This window comes from Physella acuta, unplaced genomic scaffold, assembly GCF_028476545.2.
Source record: "Physella acuta isolate Inbredline_101_S28 unplaced genomic scaffold, ASM2847654v3 ptg000732l, whole genome shotgun sequence".
Classification (NCBI taxonomy): domain Eukaryota; kingdom Metazoa; phylum Mollusca; class Gastropoda; family Physidae; genus Physella; species Physella acuta.
The window spans coordinates 287,074-307,746 of NW_026732250.1; positions in this window are offsets into that span (position 1 = coordinate 287,074).

Below are 20,673 nucleotides of genomic sequence, written 5' to 3' on the forward strand. Positions count from 1 at the left end.
TGCAACGAGCTCCCGTAACAACTGTTCCCGCAAGACGCTATCCGTTTAAGAAGTTGTTCCTGCAACAGACGTCCTTAAACAACGTTCCCATACGAAGTGTCCCTTGGCCAGTCTAGCAAGTCACGAAGTGAGCCGTGTGAAGACTACGCTGATGTCTACCCAACTCATCGTTGATGTCCTTTAGTCTACCAACCCAGAAGCCCAGTGTATTTTGTGTGTGAGCGTGTGAAGGTGCAGAAGGCTGCTGATATATTGGACCAGCACTCCTGACCTACAATCACACTCTGGGGTAAGTGCCTTTTGTATCAGCCCTCGTGCGGTGCTCTCGGCAAGCAATGACTCTGGTTTTCTTCTACCATTGGGTTTAGATATACCCGCGTGAAATTCTCTATAGTCGTAGAGGTTAAGTAAACTTACTGAGTTGCCATTACTGGGGTTTCTTGGTTATTACTTGGCAATGGGCCAGAAGTATAAAATTTGCCAAGAGAGTAAACTACTAGAGTGGGCTGAAAATAAACTAGCAGAAGCAGAAGAAAAACATAGAGAGGAAACAAAACTAAATATAGAGTTAGTCGAACGAGAGGCTAAGAGAGCTTTAGAAAAACTAAGAATAGAATCAGAAGAAATGTTTTAATTAAAAACCCTCGAATTGGAGCAACAAAGTTTGGGTAACCAACGGGTAGTTGAACAAACAAAATCATATGTCCCACGTCTTAAGCTGATTAACTTAAAAAGTAACGGTGGTCCAATGGACATGGAGGTAGTGATAGATATTTTTGAAAAAGAAGCTAGAGAGGTAGGGTTAGATCAAAGATATTGGTGCCATGAGTTCAGGAAAGTTCTGTTAGACAGAGGCTGTGATGCCTGGTTAACTGAGCTAGGAGCAGAAGACTACACCAAATTAAAACGAGAAGTTCTGAAACATTTTGGGCTGACAGAGTCAGGCTACAGCAATAGGTTTAACTCATCCAAACCCAACTCTGAGGACAAACCAGGAAGCTACATTAGGAGAACTAGACATTATTTGAAGAGATGGGTCGAACTAAGCGGGATAGAGAAAACTTATGACGGTCTGTTTGATCTGATTCTTAAAGACAAAATCTTAAGGACAGTAAGTGACCCTAGGACTGTTGACGAGGTGGAGAAACAGTGTGACAACTATTTCGCTATATTCCCGACGAAACAGCTAGGCGACTCTCCAGATGCACCGACAGAACTTATAGCTACAATAGCAGAACCAATGCATCAAAAGATGACCGACGTCTTAGTAGATCAAATTCTCCGCACTCTAGACACAGCTATAGACACAACACACGTAGCTCGAAATCACCGCAACTTTGGACCTCGCCTATCACACTTCACAAGATATAGACAGAATTTTGACTCAGACAGTTATAGTTATGTGCAGTCACCGGGTCCATCTCGACAAACTACACGGACTTATAACAACTCGCCTCGACAACAAACGAAATGTTTTTCATGCGGCCTAAAGGGCCATATAGCAGCTGATTGTAATGTCGATACCGAGCGGACACAACGACAGGGGCGTAATAATTCACCTAATGTGGATAAGAGCAGAAACAAACAGAAGAAGGTCAGTTTTAGAAGCAAAAAAAGATGACTAGTCCCGGAGTTTAGTGGAGAGTGCGAAGATTGCGATCAGTGTATCAACCACATGAAGTTTACCTTGCCAATAGGGAACATAGTTAGCGATCTGTGGGAAAAACATTGTAAGGGAAAACTACCTATCGTCTCAGGGAACCAGACAGTTACTGTTTTGCGCGACACAGGTTCTGTAGTCATAGCGTGTAGGAAACAGTTAGTGGACAGAAGTAGATGGAATCGTGGTAGGATGACGATTAAGACAGCCAACGGTGTCAGCAAGAGAGTGCCTAGAGCGTTGGTGAGCATTGAAACTCTTTATCTTACTGGAGAGTTTCTAGCCGTCCTCAAAAATTGTTGGAAGTCTGCAAAAAAGGGCAATAAGAAGTATACACTTGTAGACGGCTTGTTGTTCAAAGTCGTCGGACACAGTAGAGGGGAAGATCAAATTCGTTTAGTCGTTCCATCAGCACTTAGAGATACTGTGTTAAAACTAGGCCACGACACACCCATGGCCGGCCACATGGGGTTGGCTAGAACCAAAGCCCGGATCTTCTCAGAGTTTTGATGGCCAGGCGCAGCTGGAGACAAGTTTGCCAAGTAAGCTATTGATATTGTTGGACCATTAAGGCTTACAAAGAAGAGAAATGGGTTCATCCTAACGGCTATAGATCTACGTACACGATGGCCTGAAGCGGTACCTCTTAAAAGTATAACTGCATCGGAGGTTCAAGATGCTCTGGTCTCAATTTTTACTACAATGGGATTCCCTGAAGTTATTTTGTCGGATAATGGGTCCCAATTTACGTCAGAAATTTTCAACAAGGTTTCGAAGCTGCTAGGTATTAAACTGGGCAAGTTGAAAGATAGAATGGTACTTTCAAGGAAATTCTGAGAAAAATCACAGCAGATAGACAGGAAGACTAGGACAAATTTATACCGGCAGCTCTGCTTGCCTACAGGGAAGTCCCAAATGAAATCACTGGCTATTCACCCTTCGAACTCATGTTTGGTAGAAAAGTTAGTGGACCTATGAACATACTCAGGTCCATTTTTACAGGCGAAGGAACTAGCGACTGTAAGACTAAGTTAGCATATGGCTACTTACTTGACTTAAAACAAACATTACAGTCAGCGTGTAGGCACGCTACGAGAAAGACAGAACTGAGTAAAGATAAATACAAAGAGTAATAAGACAAATCAACAAAAGTAAAAGACAATAGAATTGGCGACCATGTGCTCGTCCTAAAGCCTCAACTGCTGAACAAGTTAGAGCAGCTTAGATGGGCAGGGCCTTACGAAGTTGTTAACAAAATCTCAGACCTAGACTATGTTGTTAGAGTCGGTGAGAAGACAAAAGTCTTCCATGTAAACCGGATAATACTGTACCACCACAGGAATAATTCAGATAAGTCCAAAACACATCCCGTGCTAGCGGCCGTATCAGGTGTTATCGAAGAAGAAGAAGAGGAGCCTGAGTGTGGCAATGATCCGCAACCGGGTGTCCCACCGGTTAGGATTAGAACGCCTGACGTGACAGAACCCACCGACCTAACCACATTTCAAATTAACGAAAAACTCTCCGAGTCGCAACGTACAGACCTACATCGTCTGATCCATGCGTTCAAAGATGTTATTAGTAATATACCAGGTAGAACAAACTTAGTTGAACATAACATTGAGTTAAGTGACTTTAAACCCATTCGGATGAAACCCTATTCTAAACCCTACGCACGCAGAGAAATAATGAGAGCAGAAATTGAAGAAATTGGAAAGATCAGGGATTATAGAAAAGTCAAACTCAGACTATAGCGCCCCGGTAGTTTTGGTCAAAAAGAAAGATGGGTCTGCCCGATTTTGTGTTGACTACCGCAGGCTGAACGCCGTCACCATATATGACGCTGAGCCTATCCCAGACCAAGAGGAGCTATTTGCCAATTTGAATAGTGCTAAATATTTTACTAAATTAGACCTGACCAAAGGCTACTGGCAAATACCCCTCAACGATAAACGCAAGAAGCTTACAGCGTTCTCTACACCCTGGGGACTTTACCATTTTAATTATCTCCCTTTTGGTCTGTCTACCGCCCCTGCAAACTTCGCCAGATTAATGCGTTTAGTTTTGAAAGGCTTAGAGAACGTAGTCTCATTCTTTCACGACATATGCATTTATAGTGACAGCTGGGGGAACACGTTAAAAGCTTAGAGGCAGTATTTAGGAGATTAAGGGAAGCGGGATTAACTGTAAAACCGTCAAAAATAGAACTAGGATTTGAACAGGTAATTTTCCTCGGTCATATAGTGGGAAGTGGAGTAATGGCACCTCAGAGAGAAGTAAAATAGATAAAATTCTAAACATTGCCATCCCAAGAACTAAGAGACAAGTGAGGCAACTTGTAGGCCTTATTAGCTATTACTCCAAATTTATCCCCAACTTCAGCAATCTTAAGGCGGTGCTGACTGACCTTTTGGCGGGGGATAAACCAGAGAGAGTTGCTTGGACAGAGGAGTGCAACAGGGCTCTTGGGCTGATACAGGAGTACTTAAACTCAGAGCCTGTCCTTGTCCTGGCCGATATTAACCAACCGTTCATACTCAGGACGGACGCCTCAGCACGCGGCATCGGCCCAGTGCTACTGCAGGCTCAAGAGGGGGTGCTGCGGCACGTCAAATATGTCAGCAGGAACTTGCTACCGCGAGAGACGAGGTACTCAACAATTGAGAGGGAATGTTTGGCCATTATCTGGGCAGTGGGGAAGTTAGCACTGTACTTAAACAACGTACACTTTACACTCCAAACGGACCAACGAGCTTTGAAGTATTTAAACAACGTACACTTTACACTCCAAACGGACCAACGAGCTTTGAAGTATTTAAACAACGTACACTTTACACTCCAAACGGACCAGCGAGCTTTGAAGTATTTAAACAACGTATACTTTATACTCCAAACGGACCAAAGAGCTTTAAAGTATTTAAACAACGTACACTTTACACGCCAAACGGACCAACGAGCTTTGAAGTATTTAAACAACTGTAGTTACATCAACTCTAGATTAACTCGATGGTCTCTATTGTTACAAGAATTTAAGTTTACTATTGAGCATATACCAGGCAAAGAGAATATAGTAGCGGACATGCTATCAAGGGAGTAGAGAGAAAGAGCGGTAGATGGTGGATTTTAAAAGTGTGAGTGCTAGACTCGCTATGTATTGTCACTAATAGCAATATAAACAAAAAGTATGCAAGTACACTTGAAATTTTATAATTGTTCTAATTGGCTCCAAGGAAGTTTAATTTTGCGTGAATAAGTGAGTGCGTGAGCTATTGAACGTGGGTTGCAATATATATATATATATATATATATATATATATATATATATATATATATATATATATATATATATATATATATATATCTATATATATATATATATATATATATATATATATATATAATTTTTTTTATTTTTACTTGTTTTCATCAAATGAGCTAATTGCTGTTGTAGATTCTGTTTTAAGCTTTGCTTGTTTTGTTTTGTTTTGTTTTGCTTTTTTGTTTTTAAATTTAAAAAATTTCTATATGCATTATATATTATGTATATTGTAATATAATATATGTATACACAGTTTAATTGTATGTGTATTTCATCTGCTGGGCAAAGGCAAATTTGCTATAGTAGTTTAGTATTTAGTTTTAGGCATTTGCTCTGGGTATGGGGGAGTATGTTAGGTCAGAATTCCACAAACACCTATTCACTAGATAATTACAGGGTACACAGTAGGGATGGACAGTAGGTGACACGTTCAAAGAGACTGACCACTCTGACAGAAAAATAGTAGTCTTTATACTGACCAGTAGCTAGGGTTGTTAGCGCCAGGGAGGATAATTTGTTAGGTAACAAGTTCTGAGCTCATTGTCCCGTGGGAATAGCTAGGGGGTTAGAACAGGGGTATAAATACAGGCAGGTTAGTTAGTCTCTCTCTCTCGCACAAGCGCTCACGACGTTAGCGGTTAGGGGAAGCCTAGCTCAGAAGAACAAGCATCCAGCGAATTAATAAACAGCATAAACTAAGAAAGTCTCCTGTCCCGTTGATTATTTTACTGTAGCTGACTCGGGTAGAATCATTAAATACCCCTAGACAACGACGGCCTTATTGGCTAGTGCCCGAGCCAGTGTCAGCAACGTATTCGGCCGGCGACTAAGCAACCGGACAGCAACATCGTAGTCCGGTTTGCAACAGCACGTACCCTTTATACCCACATGTGGCATGTACCCTTTATACCCACATGTGGCATGTACCCTTTATACCCACATGTGGCATGTACCCTTTATACCCACATGTGGCATGTACCCTTTATATCCACATGTGGCGATGCTGGCTTTTCTAGTTTTAAGTACCGTTTGTTTCTACATATCTCGCAAGTGATGTTCTACATTTGATGTCGAGCATGACATGTTCATGGCGTGAACGAAAATTCAACCGCGAATTTTGAGACTAAATAAAAGCAAGCAATTCAACCCATTGCATGATGTTGATTACATTTTTGTTTTTAATACGGCATTAGAAATCTAGTCTCAGTTGTTGTTTTTAAAAACTTACTCAAATTTCCTTTTTTACTTTCTCGTATATACGAAGCATAGAGAGAGTCTGGTAATCGTGCAAAATAATAATCGAGATTATTGCAAATCTCGACGTTCTACAGTCCTTGGGTCGAAAAAACATAGTTTTGCAATCTTGTCCGTATGTCTGTGTGTGTATATGTGTGTGTGTGTAAACACGATAACTTGAGTACCGTTACAGCTAGGTTTATGAAATTTCATATATAAGTATTATATTAAAATTGTAAATCCGTGAAAACTTTTAAGTGATTTCTGAAAACCGGAAGTGGAACTTACTCTACTTGAGTACTATTTCAGATAGATAAATAAAATTTCACACGTAAGTAAAAAATCTAATTCTCTGCCTTCTATCAAATTTTGAGTAATTTCTGTTGACCGGAAGTAGTAATTTTTGCTATTCCGTTTTATTTATAAAGTACTAATAATATTACGCACTATTATGCACATTTTATTTGACGTTCACTTGGTGTGCAATTTTTTTTTCTACGAGATTTTTCTTTTTTTTTAATTTTAAATAATTAAAATGAATTAAAATTCATGTCTATATCCCGATTTGCCATCCCCTGTTGATTCAAATAAGAATATTCGAGAAAGTTTAGGGGAGATCACTCCCGATTTATTTAAATTGTACAAGAATCGAGGGTTACTTAGTTTTTATGAAATGCGGTCCCCACTCAATATCCAATATATTATAGTTTAACAAAACTTAACCGTTATTTAAGCAGTTACTAATAAAAGAAACACACACTTCCCTCTTCTGTTGATTAGGAATATGGATTAAATTGATTAACCTCTAATCAATCACTATTTAAATTGTGAACAAACCACAGGTGACTAACCTCGACTGATTTGAACCAAAAATTGTTTCGCGCTTCCCTCAAAAAACCTGTGATGTAAGTCCATGAATGGTCGGCAAAAGAAATCTAAGCCGTTATTACCAAAGCGGGAGAGATAATAGCTTTCGCATTCCAATGTTTTATACTCATATGTTCGAAAAAGAATTTCCACTTTCCTTGGCAAAATGTTATCTGGTTAGAGAAAAAAAATTATATTTAATTTTTATATTTAAAATTTAAAGTTAATATTTAAAAAAAAAACAACTGGAAAGCGAGACTTTGACAAATCTCTGCGTTTTTCACCTCGGTGATTCAGAAAAAAAAGCCTTAGTCTTACAGTTAGTCTGAATGTCTGTGTGTTTGTGTCTCATGGTATGCCTGTGAACACGATAGCTTGAATGTGTATGTACAGACTCTAAATCTAATCGCGGATCAGTGTTAACAATAATAGTATACATTTTAATGCACCGTAAATGGTTGGAACTTTGTGGAATTTAGACTTTTTTTTGGAAAATAGGGGGTCGGACTGGCTTTCTAACGTATTTTTTTCTGTTTTTTTTTCTTTGCAGAACAAGCAAGCAGCAATTTTTTTAAAAGAATTTTTAACTAAGGGAGGAGAGTTTTAAATCTACTTTGATTACCGTCAAAAATGAATCTAGCCCACGAAAAGTGCGTCAGATACAACATGGGTCCAGATGTATAGCCATCATCCTTTCCGCTAACGTTTATAGTTGGGTCTAAGGACTCAAAGTAATCCACTGTTGAAAAATAGCAATTAATGTATACATGTAATAGTAACATTAGTATTACAAAGAAATGTGATGGGACTTTAAGACCATTGTTTTATATATAAATAATATTCTAGCTATTACGTCTAAGGCAATGTTCTGTACTATCATCATCTTTTCCCTTCTGAATATACACAGATCTATTTCAGTCAACAGATTTATTCTAGGGTAGATGTCAAGATTTTAATGTATTGTAATTCACATTCATCGTTTTTTCCCCTTTCATGTCCAAGACACATCGGGCAAGACACATGGGGCAGATAAAGTAGATTGTACCTGTTTTCAATAACCTCAGCATACTATGGGATGGTGTGTCAGGTACCTATCTAAGCTGGGTGGACTCAGGGACGTCATACAGATTCAAGCCCGGGATCCGAACTCGAGACTATTGAGTTAGCAGTTAAACTGGTGTGTGAGATGCTTTGTTATAATAGAGACACAGTAAATTGTATACAAAAGTAATCGTCTCACTTTTCTCACAGTTCATTAAATATTATTTAATATTGCTGGACATTATGTACATTATCGCAAGAATATTTAAGTATAGGATGTGATTAACGACAAAATACTTTCAATAAATTATTTAATATGATCCATTCTACTTGAATCTACTTTACCATACTGGCACTTGTGACCAAAGTAGCGGTAATCACATCCGTATTTACAGTCCCCCGTAGCGCTGCATGATGTATTTGGCATGCAGTGACACATATACTGGCACTTAGAGCCGAACCAGCCGGTCGGACATTCTGCGGAGGGAAACGAAAACCCTGGCTTAAATCCTAATCAGATAATCTATTAAATTAGGAAGTCTTTAATCCTAATTAACTGGGCTGTTGTGTTAAATGTTAAGCATCTTTAGACCTGTCCATCGATCAGTATCGTCAACTCCACACCACTTTAATACTTTCATAATTTTTTCTTTTTAATTTGGAAGCTGAAATGTATTTGTAAACTCTCTGGAAATACTTCCCACATAATACACAGTCAAATAAACCACAGCAGGTCTTGTGTCCTGTATGAACACTCCCTACAATTATATATATATATATATATATATATATATATATATATATATATATATATATATATATATATATATATATATATATATATATATATATATATATATATATAAATATATATATATATATATATATATATATATATATATATATATATTAAAGTATATACATGTATAAATCCAATTGTGTCGCATCTAGTATGTATGATTCCTTACAATGTGTATATCAATTCAACTTACTTATAGCCGGTGCGCCTAAAGCGACTCCAACAAAAACTGTAAACTGTACAAAAGCGGATATCATTTGTGAGTGTCGATTTGGAGGCCAAGCTGAAAGTTAAAAAAAATAGTTAAATATAGTAAAAAATATAGCTGTAGGCCTACAACTGTTTTCATATCTTTTTATCTTAGAATAACAGCGCTGTACTAATATTATTATTACCTTTACCTAATTCTCTTTCAAACATAGATGTAAAAACGTGACAGTAATATTTAATTGTAATATAGGAACATTTGAACCTGAAATATTAATATACTGTTGATAAACACAAACTTCTCTTACGTTTAAGAGCGATTATTTTATTTTCACAAAGTAAAACATTCGGCATCGAAATGTTAGAAAACCCTAAACCTAACAATATAACATTAAACAAAATTTAAATCCAAAGAGTTTATGACATGCAAATGGAAAATACTCGAAACGACAAATTTCTACAAATATATTATAGTAAAAGCATACGTGTGTGTTTTAATGATTTTCTAAAGACTGGACACATTTCATGCTTTTAAGTATTTCGGTAACGAAACTAAATTTTAAAATCAGTTAAAACGATGAGTTTTTCTTGTTTGTAGGCTTAATTAAAACCAAACTTTAACTAATTAGGGCTGCGTTGAATTTAAAAAGTATCCGTGTATCAAAATAAGCAGTTTCATATTATATTTAAAGGTGGGGGGGGGGGGGCGTAGAAAGCTACCTAACATAACTCACGTTGAATAAAATAGCCAATCAAAGTGGCTTAGCGAAATGAAACAAAAGATTAAAATGTTGAATTCATGTAATTATAAATACAGTTATAAATAAAATGATATGTAGCTTTAAAAGCAAGCATATTATCAAGATCTCTACCTAAGAAATTCTATAACATAATTTCTAACATATACAACTTCTTAATTATACTAAGCATGATTAAAGTTTTTTTTAATTATTATTACTGCTACTCTGAAGACTAAGTTAACAGAAACACGTTTTTTAGTTCATGTCAACAATATGAACGGGTCTTCTTCTTATATAAGACAAATACCAGCTTTACAGATGTAGATATAAATAAACAATCACTCAATTATCTAATTGAGGAAGGGGTTATCAAACTGACGAAGCAAAAGTATAACAACAATGAAGATAATTCGAGACTATGTGGTTGTAAGGTACAGCGCTTGAAAACATGCTCGAATTCGATTCCAAACTTAAGTAAGGACGTCCCAGAGTCCACCCAGCTGTTTAGGGTACCTGGCTTATGTTTAGAAAGTAAAAGCGAATGAGCGTAGTGCTGACCACTGGGCGGTCAAGAAAATACCTGAGCTCTACTTCAACTGACTCGCAGATCGCCAGTTCTGATAATGTAACTTTTGTGTTCTCTAGCTAATTCAAATGTAAGGAGTTTGTTCTTAGGATATCTTCGTCATACAACATGGAGTTTCTAAATAAATAGATCTACTCTAGCAGCTATCCTTAACTTATTATAAAAAAATGCACGCTGCTTTACTTATTCCTTTTATGCATAACAGCGTCCTCAAACAGAAAAAGTATGTACATACTTATGGGTACACGTAGTCTTATGTTTATATTCAGTAACAAGAGAAGCAATCCTCTTCCTTCAAAGGTTTCTAATTGTTTACAATGTGTATTACGGCCATGTTTATGGTGTCTGGAAAAAAATTGTGTTGATTCATGTTACTACGTCATATCTCTTCTTCATTTGTATTAGAGATTTTTTTTGTGCTTAATATTATATTTTTATTTTATTTTATCTTCTATTTTATTCATTTTAAAATAAAGGTTTTGTACACACGAAAATCATATGAAAAGATTCCATTATGTGTTTGCGTTCGAGAAATAATAGAGCTAGATCAAAAAAAGTAAGAACATAATTGCGAATATTTTGTTTAGATAAGGCCCACTCATTTGTAAATATATGTTCCAACAGTGCTTTTTAACTCGGCGAACTGAAAAAGCGAATTTTATGATTACCTAACATTTTACCTATAATTAATTATCATTTACCTAATGATTCTTTCCGGCTACCCTGGCCAAGATATGGGAGGCTCGCCCATTCATCCGAATGATACTAGATCGTGCGTTGCCGTGTATAGAATGATATGATAGCAGCGCTATCTACATCGCGAACTATCGATCGTGTTTAAAGAAAATATTCGAGGGACACAATGTCCAACTGCTTATTGCAAGTATCTTCATGGCATCTTCGAAAAATGTCTACCGTTCACACCATTTCCACACTGACAATTGCGATTATTAATTCGTTATTTCTGGATGGATGGATGGATGTGTGTTTGTCCGCAGCTTTAAGTCGTATCTCCTCCTCAACGAAGCAATATCGAGGACTAGTTCAAAAGCAAATATGTTTAGCAAGTTACGAGGATGATTGTGGGCCAAAAAAATTCCCGGAATTCCTTCCTGGATTTCCCGGAAAAGCCAAAAAAACTCGAAAAAATGCAGTTTTTGGCCCATATGTCGGCAACCAGACCACTTAGCGACTTGAATTTAGAACAATATTGCCGAAGAAAGTTTTCAAAAATATCCTTTCGTTCGGTCACAAAAAATTAATTAAGGAAATCGCGCTTAAATTGTCACTAGACTTTTTATTTTACTTGTTTTTCTTTAGAGTGTATTCTCCCCCCCCCCCCTCACCATCCCATCCAGAAAGAAGTAGACTGGAAGAAAAACATTGTCGAAGTTTCATTGATTGTTGAGAAAGTGTCTTGTATATTAGGATATTAGGTGATAAAGCAATCACACTTAAATGAATTAATTTAATTAACACTACTAGACAAAAAATAGAAGACAAAATTAGGCTATTAATTGATCAACTGTTTGAAACTTTAGGAATAAAATTGCCAAATTAAAAAAAAATAATGATGGTGAAGGACAAACTAACACCTAAACCGTACGATTAGGAATGAACTCGTTAAAACCGTGAACAGCGATGGACCGATTTTATCCACAAAGAGGGACAAGCGTTGACTATCTGACAGCTGATCAAAGGGAAATAACAAGAAAAATACACATTTCTACAGTAAAACTAGGTAGCATCCCTTGTTTCTGTTGAAGACACACAATATTGTTAGACGCTCAGTACACAAACAATACAATAATTTATTTTCATTTAATCTATAATGTCTAACCACCCGTCACACCTTCTCCATCATGTGTTACACGTTTGATTTATATATAGTAAAAAATCATGTTTAATCATTACATTTTACTCTCTACTCTTCTTGATTTCATAGTAACAATGAACAATTAGCGCTTAGTAAAGTACATGGACCGTTGTGGAATGGTTTTTTTTTTACCTTTTAGATAGCTCCATTGAATAACTCAATAATGACATTGAATTACCTGGCCTATTGCATTTATGTGGCAACAAAAGACATTGACTTGACGATAACAATAACTTTACAGTAACCTGACAATTATAAAAATGTACTTCTCTTGTACCTGGCTGAGACAGTGTACTTGTCTTGTACCTGGCTGAGACAGAGTACTTGTGTCTTGTACCTGGCTGAGACTCTACTTGTGTCTTGTACCTGACTGAGACTCTACTTGTGTCTTGTACCTGGCTGAGACTCTACATGTGTCTTGTACCTGGCTGAGACAGAGTACTTGTGTCTTGTACCTGGCTGAGACAGAGTACTTGTCTTATACCTCTCTGAGACACTACTTGTGTCTTGTACCTGGCTGAGACAGAGTACTTGTGTCTTGTACCTGGCTGATACTCTACTTGTGTCTTGTACCTGGCTGAGACTCTACTTGTGTCTTGTACCTGGCTGAGACAGAGTACTTGTGTCTTGTACCTGGCTGAGGCTCTACTTGTGTCTTGTACCTGGCTGAGACAGAGTACTTGTGTCTTGTACCTGGCTGAGACAGGGTACTTGTGTCTTGTACCTGGCTGATACTCTACTTGTGTCTTGTACCTGGCTGAGACTCTACTTGTGTCTTGTACCTGGCTGAGACAGAGTACTTGTCTTGTACCTGGCTGAGACAGAGTACTTGTGTCTTGTGCCTGGCTGAGACAGAGTACTTGTGTCTTTTACCTGACTGAGACTCTACTTGTGTCTTTTACCTGACTGAGACTCTACTTGTGTCTTGTACCTGACTGAGACTCTACTTGTGTCTTGTACCTGGCTGAGACAGAGTACTTGTGTCTTGTGCCTGGCTGAGACAGAGTACTTGTGTCTTTTACCTGACTGAGACTCTACTTGTGTCTTGTACCTGACTGAGACTCTACTTGTGTCTTGTACCTGGCTGAGACAGAGTACTTGTGTCTTGTGCCTGGCTGAGACAGAGTACTTGTGTCTTTTACCTGACTGAGACTCTACTTGTGTCTTTTACCTGACTGAGACTCTACTTGTGTCTTGTACCTGACTGAGACTCTACTTGTGTCTTGTACCTGGCTGAGAAAGAGTAATTATGTCTTGTACCAGGCTGAGACAGAGTACTTGTTTTGTACCTGGCTGTGACAGAGTACTTGTGTCTTGTACCTGGCTGAGACAGAGTACGTGTCTTGTACCTTGCTGAGACAGAGTACGTGTCTTGTACCTGGCTGAGACAGAATACTTGTGTCTTGTACCTGGCTGAGACAGAGTACTTGTGTCTTGTACCTGGCTGAGACAGAGTACGTGTCTTGTACCTGGCTGAGACAGCGGATGTCACTGAATGCAGACATTTCCGACGGGTAACTGACTAGAGCTTACCAACAAAAGCGGCTGGTCGTTGTGTTGACAACAAATCCGTGTCTGAGAAAACGATGGACTCGATCAAATGGAGGGTCACAAAATCTTATTCTGTTTTTTTTTGTTTTGTTTTTTACTTTCTCGTATATACGTAGTATAGAGAAAGTCTTGTAATCGTGCAAAAAAAATCGAGATTTTTGCAAATCTCAAAGTTTTACATCTCACAGATACGGAAAAACATAAATTTGCAATCTTGTCCGTATGTCTCTGTGTGTGTGTGTGTGTGTGTGTCTGTGTGTGTGTCCGTGTGTAAACACGATAACTTGAGTACCGTTAAAGCTAGGTTGATGAAATTTCATATATAAGTATTTTATCAAAATCGTAGATCCGTATCAACTTTTGAGCGATTTCCGATAACCGGAAGTGGTACTTTTACTACTATGAATTTTTCAAAAGCCTTTAACTTGAGTTCTATTTCAGATAGATAAATGTAATTTGATATGTCAGTAAAAGATCTAATTCTCTACCTTCTGTCAAATTTTGAGTAATTTCCGTTGAGCGGAAGTACTTATTTACGCTATTTCCGATTTCTCAAAAAACGCATGTAAATTTATAAAGTACTAATAATATTGCGCACTATTATGCACATCTTTATTTAGCGTTCACTTGGTGTGCATTTCTTTTTTCTACGAGATTATATTCTATTTTTAAAAATGTGAGTATTTAAAATGGATTAAAAATCATGTCTAGAAGTCTATATCCCGAGTTGCCATCCCCCGTAGTGTTATATTAGAATATTCGAGAAAGTTTAGGGGAGATCACTCCCGGTTTATTTTTTTACGTTTTAATGAGATTGAACATGTCTACATAAAAAATCTGAATGCATTTTCGTTGTAATATTCACTAAATACGTTTATTTATCTTACAACTTACTTTAGTTAATTTAGCGTATTTTATTTATTTTGGTCTGCTCCTTTTCACTACATGAGTAACTAAGGTCAAACTTGGGTGTATTTTAATCACGCCTTTTATTTTGTAGGGTCTACAGTACAAATCATGTTGAACCTTGTATTTTTTGTCTCTGAAATAGTGATTTAGCTGAATCTTCGCATGTCTACTTAATAATTATATTTAATGCGTAACCGTTATAATGGTCTCATATTTTAAACTTTGTTTAGTTTAACAACCATACTTGCTAATACATTTAACAAATAAAATCATTTAAAATATTGAATGTGTACAGAATTTTGTATACTAAAAAGTTTTTAAGTTTTAATTGAAAAATGTTGTGTTATTCCAATTGAAAGTTTAGCGTGTGAGTTGTTTTGCTTTTTTCGCCCACACAGCATCAACGGCGTGGTCTAGCGGTAGATACATAGACTATGTAGAATGTTTGGAGTTCAATTCAATAACACGTTCATGAGTTCACCCAGCTCTGATGGGTTCATAACTCACATTAGGAAAAGGTAGGGCGGCTGAGCATAGTGCTGACCACACTACCCTTTCATATGCCGAGTCACAGAAACAGGTTAACTCTACTTCACCTGCCCCATTGTCTGGAGTTCAAACTGGGTTCAGGTCAGCAAGCTCTGATGAGTATCTCACTCACGTTAGGGAAAGTAAATGCGGCTGACCACACTCATATGCAGAGGTCACAGAAACACGTTAACTCTACTTCACTTTCCCTATGGACCGTCAGGTTCCAAAAGTGAACACAGACATACGCCTTGTCAGACTTTCTTGTAGGTAGTTGGACTGTGGCTTTCTGTTGTTTGCCGTTACTCATCAATGCTTCCATTCTGTTAGTGCATGGCTGTACCGCATGTATCACTTCTAACTTGTGAGTAAAGGGGGTTTTGTTCTCACCGCCTACACAACCTTTAGTTTATCGGGTGGGTTGTCTTGTGAAGGCAAAAGGCGGGAGTTGACAGTCTATTTATCACCACTTTTACAGTTCAACTAAAAGAGTTAGAGTCGATTCCTTTGTATCATTCACCTTTTTCATGTGTTTGGTCAATATAATTTGACACAGGCTTTATGAATCAGTAAAGATCTCCTGTTAGGTTTACTAAATGATCCGTTTTCAAACAATAATATGACATACAAAACTATACAAGATACTTAATAAAAATAATTTAGTTTTATAATAACAAGTTTATTTTAAAAGATAAATAAAACAAAATACAATAACCAGATATTTAACAATCCCCAGCAAACAGGTCAACTCTTCTGCCAAACTCCGCAACCAACTGTCGTACACATACACACGACACAGCACACGTCAACTATCAGTCTCCACGTGAACACCTATCATTCCATAACACAACACAGTCAAGGGCTACAACTATGTACACATTAGCAGTACCGGTCTTTGGATAACACAATCAGGGGAGGCTACAAGTGAGGGACCCAACTTCCCTCCCCTTCACATCACTTCTTGTAAGAGATCCACTGTTTACAATTTAATTTGCCGCAACCAAACGGATGTTCCAACTCTCGACGAGTTCTAGAAATACAATCAGTCGCATTCGGGCAAGTAATATTCGGGCGTATGTCGTATTTGCGCATGCGTCCATTCGGGTGTTCGTCGCATTTGGTCAAGTGTCCATTCGGGCGTTTGTCGCGTTCGGGCAAGCGTACATTCGAAAAATTGTTTTTTAGGGCTTTTTTTTTAAATGCGTTCATCCATATTTGTGGAAAAGGCGATCTAATGAATTAACAAGTTAAGATAGTTTAAACTTGGGTCTATTTAATTGATCTGTGTTATATGGGTCTGTAAGTCTTAGTAATATGAGTTTTTTATGCATATGTGTATTAATTGGATCTTTTTCTGTGTAACATGCTCTGTATATAAGTCCCTGTTACATTTATGTAACAAGATTTTAAATATATGAGTTAATTTAGTTTTGTTCTGTACTTTGCCTTTACGATACTGTACTACATTGGAAATTGTTTGTTTTTTCTGTTTCTAAAGTGTTTTTTAATGGACACATTCAATGTTTGATATTAAAATTTACGACGGACTGTAAAGGAATTTAAAGTAACTTTACTAGAGTGTAGGCAAAATATAATTGAATAAATGTGTGTTATTACACACATTTGAAAACTTTTGTAATGGAGATGTATACATAGACAAGGGACGCAATACTGTTCACTCACGAAAATGACTGGATGTAAAAAAAAATGTAAAAAAAATGTTTAATCATTACAATATATTCTATAATCTACAGAAAAGATAATTTAATTTCGTTGTAATATTCACTAAACACTTATATTTAGCTTAAAGCCTATTTTAGGTAATTTAGCGTATTTTATTTATTATTTTGGTCTGCTCATTTCCACACTACATGAGTAACAAAGGTCAAACTTGGGTGTGTTTTAATCAGGCCTTTTATTATGCAGGGTCTACAGTACAAATCACGTTGTATATTGGTTTTTCTTTACCCAAAATATTGATTTAGCTGAATCTTCACATGTCTACTTAATAACTATATTTCATGCTAATACATTTTACAAATAAAATAATTTAAAATGTTAACAGAATTGCAGTTATGCTCGTTTTGTATATTAAACGTTTTTTTTTAAGTTTTAATCGAAAAACTTTGTGTTATGTCATTTGAATATTTAGCGTGTGAGTTGTTTTTCTTATTTACCCTCACGCTACATCAACAGCGTGGTCTAGCGATAAATACCTAGACTGCTAACTCAACTGTTTGGAGTTCAAGTCGGTAGAACGTTCATGATTTCACCCAGCACTAATGAGTACCTAACTCGAGTTAGGGAAAGTAAAGGCGGCTGACCACACTATCCACTCATATGCCGAGGTGACAGAAACACGTTAACTCTACTTCACTTTCCCTATGGACCGTCAGGTTCCAAAAGTGAACACAGACCGACGCCTTGTCGGACGTTCTTTTAGGTAGTTGGACTGTGGTTTTCTGTTCTTTGCCGTTACGCATCAATGCTTCAATTCTGTTAGTGAATGGCAGCACCGCCTGAATCACTTCTAACTTGTGGGTAAAGGCAAAAGGCGGGAGTCGACAGTCTATTTATCCCCACTTTCACAGTTCAACTATTAGAGTTAGAGTCGATTCCTTTGTACCTTTCACCTTTTTCATGTGTTTGGTCAATATAATTTGACACGGGTTTTATGAATCAGTAAAGATCTCCTGTTAGGTTTACCAACTGCCTCCGTTTTTCAAACAACATTATACTTTTTTTCTCCTGATGACCGGCGGCAGCCATTTTCTAATGCCCTTGTGACCTATTTTGTCAGTGTGGACAGTACCAAACTTTATCCAGATTCTCTCATATGGAGATTTTCGCATGTATTTTAAGGTCTTATGGTGACGTAAGTTACTTTAATTTCACCATAGTAATAATGACCTTTTATCTACAAAATAGGCACCCCGACCATGACAGAGAAGTGTGAAAAAAATTATCTTCCATTAACGAAGCATGTGATACGTACAACTAATTACTGTACAACATGAAGCCGTGAAAAAAATATTACACAACTCATGACACAATTGTTAATAGAGAAATAAAAACATTTTACTCAAGGAAAGATAAACTATAAAATAATACTGCATTTTTTATAAAGCAAAAGTTGTTTTTCTGTAATACCGTTTCATTAGATACCGTATTCTAATTTTGATTTGTGATGTTTATTTGTGTTTCAGCTAATGTTACGTAAGAACTTAACAAAACACCATGTACACTATTTGTAGTTGCCTACAACAATAGGTTGTTTATAATGAAATGGGAGACGTCTTATTATTTAAATACATCCTAAAGTTTACCTGGCATGCACATGAAAATAGTGATGGATACGATGATTGTACTGTTGATCTAAGTTGGCCACAATGATTAACATTAACTGCACTTATAACCGTTGTATACGCTACTAAACCATGTCAAACACAGCATTCATTACAAATTAAAATTAAGTTGCAATTTTTACATTTCCAGTTTAAACATTTAATTAAATGTTAAAAATAAGATAGTAAAACACTGTGTAAAGAAAAATAAATTCATTTCCAATTTTTAAATGTATGTTTAATAGAATACTTTGAAAACTGTAACATATTTTTAAAAAATATTTAAGTATGAAAATTATAATACGAATAATATTTGTAAAGAAGAGTTCAAATTGAAATTAGTGTTGTAACGCATTTAAAAAAAATTAAAACAAAACTCAATGAAAGCGCATGATAACAAACATGCGATGCAGAATATGTAACAGTAGAGTCTATGACTTCCAATGTTGATACTCAGGGCATACACACATCAGACAGTTGAGCTGTACTCTGCTCGATGCCTCTCTGTAGAGATCACTGCTTCAGTGTAGAGTTTCATTGTCTCGTACACAAGAATATACTGTTGCTGTAGGTAAACAAAGAACATATATATCATAGGCTTTTTTGTATGTGTTGCATAAATTAGAAAAAAGAAATCGAAAACATTTGCAAAGTGTAGATTGGCACACATTAAATGTACACAAGTACTTGGACAACGTAAGATAAGGAAAATAATTGGTTAGACTTACAAGTGTAGGAATGGCGTGCGGTCTGATGGATTTGACTTTACCAACAACAACAGGAACGGTCAAATAGTTCTCTTGGTCCAGTCTGTCCATCAGAGTTGTCACAACATAGGCCAGTCCACTCAGTTCAGCACCGTTTCTTGGAAAAAAACAATTAAAAATACAAACATAAGGTTAAAGTTCAAAGGTCTGAGTTAAGTTTGTTTACTTCAGATGGTCTTCTATAAATAATACTGCAGTTCTCCAGTTATATCTGCAAATATCTAATTATCTACAGTAGTTAAAAATAGTATGGTTAAGTAAGTTTTGCACTTTACTTAATTTCTATTTGACTCGTAGATGTAAACTTTTACGTTGGTGTTGTTGTAAAAAGAATGGCGATGGATGGAGGGGGGGGGGACTACACCATGTATCACGTATCCTAGATACAACACTAAGTAGGCTTAAGTTCTAAGATCCATATGGAAAAGGGAGTATATTTCATAACTTTTTTTACACTGGTATATGAATGTGGGGCTAAACTATCCCCATCCGCCTTTACTTTCCCCAACGCCAGTCATGTACCCATCAAGCCTGGATAGAGTCAGAAATGTCCGGAAACACCAGTCATGTACCCATCAAGCCTGGATAGAGTCAGGAATGTCCGGAAACACCAGTCATGTACCCATCAAGCCTGGATAGAGTCAGGAATGTCCGGAAACACCAGTCATGTACCCATCAAGCCTGGATAGAGTCAGGAATGTCTGGAAACACCAGTCATGTACCCATCAAGCCTGGATAGAGTCAGGAATGTCCGGATACACCAGTCATGTACCCATCAAGCCTGGATAGAGTCAGGAATGTCCGGAAACACCAGTCATGTACCTATCAAGCCTGGATAGAGTCAGGAATGTCCGGAAACACCAGTCATGTACCCATCAAGCCTGGATAGAGTCAGGAATGTCCGGAAACACCAGTCATGTACCCATCAAGCCTGGATAGAGTCAGGAATGTCCGGAAACACCAGTCATGTACCCATCAAGCCTGGATAGAGTCAGGAATGTCCGGAAACACCAGTCATGTACCCATCAAGCCTGGATAGAGTCAGGAATGTCCGGACCGATCGCTCTACCACACCACCACGGCGTCTCAGTTAAAGATCTATCGGTCTATATACTGCGTTGGTGACTTTAATGGAACTGTGTATGTCGGGGGGTTAAAGGTGACGATGCTATCTGATGTTATAGATTTAGTCTAGCTAGTGGTGGATGGGCGTAAGTTAAAGCTTATATTCAATACCAAAGAC